Genomic DNA, 7,420 nt, shown 5'->3' with positions numbered 1-7,420 from the left:
CCATCTCCTCCATCTCTTGTTCCTCTAGTCTGCATGGTTCCAGTGGATAATTCCATCACCACAGCTCTCGTGCCTGATGCCTCAACAATCATGACTCCTTCCCCAGGTATGACTTCCACCTCTCTTCCTACTAATTCATCCTCCTTTGTATCTCCTCTCCATGTTGCCCCTGCACTGCCCAGCCGCACTCATCCCATGGTCACCCGGGCTCAAAATAACATCTTCTGTCCTAAGCAACTCTCGGTCACTACCAAGCATCCTCTTGCACCACCATTAGAACCCACATGTGTCTCTTAGGCTCTCAAAGATCCCAGGTGGTGTAAAGCCATGACAGATGAATTTACTGCCTTAGTCTCCCATGGCACTTGGCGTTTGGTCCCTCGCCCTTCTGCTACCAATTTAATTGGCTGTAAATGGGTTTTTAGGATTAAACGCCATCTAGATGGTACAGTCGATCGGTTTAAGGCACGTCTTGTGGCTAAGGGATTTAATCAATGGCCGGGTGTTGATTATACCGAGACCTTCAGCCCTGTCATTAAACCAACCACTATTCGCCTCATCCTCTCCATCGCTCTGTCACATAACTGGCCTCTCAAGCAGTTGGATGTTAATAATGCGTTTTTTCATGGACAGTTAACTGAGCAAGTGTTTATGCATCAACCTGCTGGCTTTATTGATCAGTCTCATCCTCATCATGTTTGCTCTCTTCAGAAGTCCATTTATGGTCTCAAGGAGGCGCCTAGAGCCTGGTATACTGTGTTACGTTCCAGCCTTCTTGCATTGGGGTTCTTTAATTCCCAGTCAGACAGCTCCTTGTTCATCTTTGCTCGCGATGGTATTCTGCTCTATGTGTTGGTCTACGTTGATGACTTAATTCTCACAGGCAATAACAACCCGTTTCTGCAACATGTTGTCACCTCTTTAGGTGAAACATTTTCTCTGAAGGAGCTCAGTGACTTGCATTATTTTTTAGGGGTGGAGGTTATTCCAGTTCAGCAAGGTTTATTTCTCTCGCAAAACCGTTATATTCATGATCTCCTTTCTCGGTTAAATATGACTGGTGCTAAGACAGTTCACACTCTTATGTCCGTGTCTGCTAAACTTCTACTTGACGATGGTTCAGCTGGTTGTGATACAATTGAATACAGACGCACCATTGGTTCCCTCCAATATCTCTCGCTCACTCGTCCTGACCTGGGATTTGCAATCAATCGTCTTGCCCAATTCATGCATAAGCCAACAATTACGCATTGGCAACATGTTAAACGACTCTTGCGCCACGTCAAACAGACAATTCACTTTGGTCTTGCTATGCAACAAGTCTAACCCTGTGCTTTGGGGGTTCTCTGATGCTAATTGGGGTGGTGATCTTGATGATCGCAAGTCCACCACGGCTTATATTATATTCCTGGGTGATAATCCTATCAGCTGGCGCACCAGAAAACAAAAGGTTGTGGCTCGTTCCTCTACGGAGGCAGAGTATAGAGCACTTGCCACTACTGCTTCAGATATTGCATGGATAAAGTCTCTCCTTGATGAACTTGGACTCAAGCTACGTGAACCTCCTCTTCTTCTTTGTGATAATGTTGGTGCCACTCAGCTCAGTCTCAATCATGTTATTCATTCCCGAATGAAGCATATAGCTATTGACCTTTACTTTGTCCACAACTTTGTTTAACGTGGTCACCTGCGTGTTGCTCATGTTCACACGGATGACCAGCTAGCGGATCTCCTCACAAAGCCACTTGCTCGGCCTCGTTTCACTCTATTGCGTGACAAAATACACGTTGCTGATGGAACGTCCATTTTGAGGGGTCGTATAAGGAAATCAACGTAACTTCAGCTTATCAGTGATCTATTTCTATGTATAGAATATCTAATTTTATTACGTTTCCTAAATAGTTGCAACTGTGTTTATGATTGTATATTCCTTCGTTAACATTCCTTACATAGTCACAGGTTTTTGTATTATATATAAACATTGTTGTAATGCAATGAATAACAATTCACTACAATCATTCGTGTGCAATCCTTTTAGGAAAACAAAAACAAATGAGTGATGATTAAAAAAAAATGTGCACAAAGGCCATCAATATTTCTAACCTTAACCTGATTGCTTAGCCTTTTGTATAAAGTTATACTATATTTTTACTTACATAAAAACCTATCTAATGTATTAATTCTTGTTTTCTTTTACTTATTTAAAAGATTTCATGTGTTCATGAAAATATGTATTAAATTATATAATATTCCTATTTATTAATGGTAACCTACGCGATATTTTAATTTTCACTTCTCTAATTTTTTTCTTATATTATTGAAAACTTTTACAATTTTCAATCAATGTATTTGCTATCTTAAATTTGAATAACATTTTTTTATATTAAATTTTAATTTAAATATCACAATAAGAAATTATCAAACAATTAGTTCCATTTAATATTAATAGAATAATACTATTTAGAGTTTGTTTGTTTTGAATAAATGTTTTTCTTTTATTTTTCAGTATAAAACAAACATTAAAAAATAAATCAATGAAAAATAGTTTTCAGTCAACCTCTAAATATCATTAATTTGAAAAAAAATATTTTAACCCAATATATATATATATATATATATATATATATATATATATATATATATATATATATATATATATATATATTGTGGTATTTTCAATTCATAATATTTAATAACAACATTACAAACATCACCACCACATCCAAGGCCACCTATCACCACAACCATCGTCTTATTATTAAAGTATACATCATTTTATCATCATCCTATCATAAACCTCCACCACCATCACCTTACCAATGTTGTCCATCACCACTAACAAACGTTTTATACTAACATAACTGTCATTTTATCATCATCCCATCATAACACTCCACCACCACCACCTTCCTCGTCATCACCCACCACTTTATTATTAAAATAACTATCATTTTATCATTATTGTCACTATTCTATAATCATCACCATTACCACTAATCACAAATATTATAATTATAGTCATCATTAATATTGCCATCATAATTATAACTATCACCGCCACCTTTATTACAAACATCACATTGTTTTCTCATGTTATTGTTATTATTCAAAACTATATATGAAAAAATAATTTGTTTTATAAAAAATAATTATCTTAAAATATTTAAATAATATAAAATAACTTATTTTTTTTACAAAATATACATTAGACAACATAATCTAATAGAACTAATACAAATAGTGCAATACCACAATCATATAAATCACAACTACAACCATATATACAATAAAAAGGCAATGTTGTTAAACCTAGGCCAATAAATTGATCCACGATCCGGGATCTAGCTTGAGTAATATTTTAAGAAAACCATGTAAGAGTTGACCTGATCAAACATGGACCACTTCACAGGTCAATTCACAACCCAATTAAAACTTAATTTTATTTAAAAAAAATTCAAAACATCATCATTTTATTTATTTATTTATTTAAAACAATGTTGTTTTGATTGATATGGATCAATCCAAGTTTACCTACTTGGGTCATAGGCTAAATAGGATATAAATAACTTTGGTGAAAAACAATCAATACACTCTTCATGCCATCATTTGTTTTAACAAAATTCAATACCAATTTCTTGAAGGATATTTTTGCTAATTAACACTGTTTTTTTATTAAGAAATTGATAAAATAACACAATTTGAAAAACTTTTGGTGAAATAGCATCGTATGGTAAATATCGATATTGAGAATAGCAGTTTTGTAAGAAGTCGCGTTTAGGAACAACAACTTCTAAAGAAATTGTTAAAATGGGTTGGCATAAATTTCAAGGAATAGAGAGGAGAGAGAGAAAAGGAAAGAAAGAAAAAAAAGATAACCTGAAGGCAAATCAAAGCTCTAATTATGACATCACTAGAACCATCAGAAAGATTTTAATAAGATGAGTCTATCGATATCAAAGACAGTCACCAACTATGATCAAAATGGGATACATTTTTTATCCAAAAGCAAGTGAGTCATCCACTGTGTGTCATTGAATTTATCTTGTCAAGAGTTTTTTTATGGTATCGGTTGTGTCATAATCAAAGCTTTAATGTGTCTCTAAGATCCTTTTCTCTTTATTTTTTTCTCTCATCTCTCCTCATTATAATTGCTCACTTACATTTAGATGGAGAGTGTGATCCACTTTGATCACCATTAGTGATATACATTGGTGTCATTGAATTCATCTTGTTGAAATTTTTTTATGGTATCAGTAGTGTTGTAATTAGAGATTTGGTATGACTCTAGTGTCACTTTCTTTCTTTTTTCTCTTTCATCTCTCTTTATTGTAATTAGAGATTTGGTATGACTCTAGTGTCACTTTCTTTCTTTTTTCTCTTTCATCTCTCTTTATTGTAATTGTTTACTTGCCTTTAGACGGAAAGAATGACCCGCTCTGGTCATCATTGATGACCTTTCTTCATGTCATTAGATTCGTCTAGTCGAGATTTTATTACCATCATATCATAACCCTCCATGTAAAACCCCAGTTAAAATATTACAATATTAGAAAAATGCTAGAAGTCTAACTTGAAAATGCAAAAAAAGAATAATAATGTAAAAATAATAATAAATTGGGAAGGGATACCTGGTAAAAAAATAAAAATATAGCGAAACTAAAAAAGAAGGGCAAGATTGTAATTATAAGTATAATGAAAATATAAATAGAAATTTGGCTTCCTAAAGAAGCCATGTTGGCCATTTGAGAGAGAAAATGAGAGAAATATTAAAGCAAGTTTATCATAAATTCTAGCTAAAGAACACCAAAAAGATATAAATAAAAGAATCAAAGAGAGATTAAGAAGGGATTGAGCAAGGAAATTGAAGATTTTCAAGGGTTGTTTGGTTAAGGTAGGCTGATTTTGAAGAAAAAGAAGGAAACAAGTGAGTAGAAAACTTTCTTAATCTTGTCTCCATAATTTAATGTGTTTAAGAAACATGGAACCTTGATTAGCTATATTTTGAATTATTAAGGAAAATTTATGTATTTTACATATGAGAATGTTATGGAAATAATGTTTAATGAACGGATGATTAAATGGATTTTTTTATGATAGAATGAGGTTAATAAGCATGAAAAAGAATTGGGTATTGCATGAATTGGAAAAAAAATGAAACTGAAAATTGAACTGCCATCTCATGAATTGTACAAACCGGTTGATCGATTAGGATTGCCAAACAATTTGGTTGACCAGTTGATATGAGGAATAATGAGTTTTGTTATTGTCTGAATCAATTGATCAAACCGATCGATTGTTTGTTCGACCATTATGGATGTTAGTGAAAGTGGTAATAACCGGTCAACCATTTGGTTGTGTCAATATGAATTAGTCAACCATTCTAACCGACAATGAATTATTATTATTCAATTTGAAACCCATAGTTTCATAATGCAATGCTTTTTCAAGATGATGATAAGAGGGATCGAGTTTAAATTACATGAAAGATAGAATAATAATTTATGAAATCCCCTTGGGTATAAGATCAATATTGATTAAAAATTGAAAACATTACTTTTGATATAAGGGTTTTGAAATTAAAAATTTTATAATTGTGATAATACAAGAGAGGCTACAGAAGTTGCTCAACCGATAGGGACAGGTAGACAAAAGTAGATTTCAGGTAGGTGTTTAACACCTCAATAGTTATTAATTCTTCTTTTAAAAGTTAATAGTGACTACTATAGAGGTAGTAATAATTGACAATTGCTATGTTGATGTAAGAAATCTTAATGGAAAATGAAATAATTGGCATTGGAGTAAGATGTTGGATTGATTTATATCCAATTGGGATTACTGGCATTAATGGCTTCTAAATAGGAATGTTGAAATAATTGGCATTCGAGCAAGATGTTAGATTGATTGGTATTCAATTTGGGATTACCAGAATTAATGGCTTCCAAATGAGAATGCCGAGATAATTGACATTCGAGTAAGATGCCAGATTGATTAGTATCCAGTTGGGATTGACTTAATCAATGGCTTCCAAATAGGAATACTTGAATAATTAGCATTCAAGTTAGATGTTGAATTGATTTCTTGTAAATTATTGGCTTTCAAATAAGAATGCCAGAATAAATGATAGATATAAGGATTGTCATGTCTATAAGTAATCGAAAAAGGGTTACACGATCATTTTATACTTGAAATGAAAGACCAAACAAATCGATTATGAAATGAAATAGTCGATTTATAAAACCATTCAAATAGAATGGATCAATAGAAAATGAGAAACTAGTGCAAGATTTTATTTAATTCATTATTGAATTATTAGGACAAAAAGAATGTACTAGAAATGGAAAGAGATTAATTAAGATTGAATATAATTATAGTAAAGATTAACGCGTTGTAATGTTAATTTTTGTTTCAAGTCCTTTACAAGATCATCAAGAATGCTTTTTTGTTATTGCTTTTTTGTTCTAGTTAATAGGAAATATATGTATGTAATTTTGTAGTTATGGATAATGTATTGTAATAATTTAAGCACTTCCTTTTGGTATGTACTCTAGAGCTTATGAACTTTAATATTTTGTTAGAAAAAAACTTGAAATTTAAAGTAGCGCTTATGATCATCATTTTGGTATAAATGTTGGACCTACAAGTAGGCTGATATTTAAATATCAGGAGTTGACTAGAAAAATATTAGAATTATTTTGAATATTCATCTATTTTAATTTGAAGTATTTTCACCACAATATACGAGTTGTGAAAAACATCTTCGCCTTCTAGGATAGGTGAACCCTGTCAAGGCACCTACATAGATTCTTCCTATAAGAATTTATCTAAGCATATGAGCTCATAATAAATTTGAAATGTCAAATTTATTCATGAGTGTAAATCTTTATTCTGAGCCATAGATGGACCACCGCTTAGGAATCTATCAACACCTTTAAACCACATCCAAACCACACAATGCAACTTACCTCTAGTAAGGTGCTATAGGGGTGTTAATATCTTCCCTAGCCACAATTAGTCCCTTACCTTGGAATTTCAAATAAGACCAGTCCAAACAACTAGGTTGTGACTCCTTAACCTCGATGTCCTGCCACGCTGTGCGCGTATTTGCGACATTCCTTAGTAATTAAATTCTCTTATCGTTTTATTATTATACTAAATTGATTAAGTTAAAATGATGTGGTGATTGTCATGAGATTATTGATGAGATGAAATTTCTAGATAAGTTGAATTGATGTTTGAGATTGGATTGAGTAAATTGCATAATGTCAACACTTGAGATCATTATATATTAAAAGAAACTCTACTGAAATTTCAGTAAAAAATAGAAAAAAATCCCTCATTTTTAGAAATCACTATTTAACATGTTGATTATAAGTAAAAACAAATTGGGATCATTACACTCCACCACCACCACCTTTACAAC

This window comes from Populus trichocarpa, chromosome 5 (assembly GCF_000002775.5).
Source record: "Populus trichocarpa isolate Nisqually-1 chromosome 5, P.trichocarpa_v4.1, whole genome shotgun sequence".
In the NCBI taxonomy this organism is placed as follows: Eukaryota; Viridiplantae; Streptophyta; class Magnoliopsida; order Malpighiales; family Salicaceae; genus Populus; species Populus trichocarpa.
Note: the sequence above shows the minus strand (reverse complement) of the source record.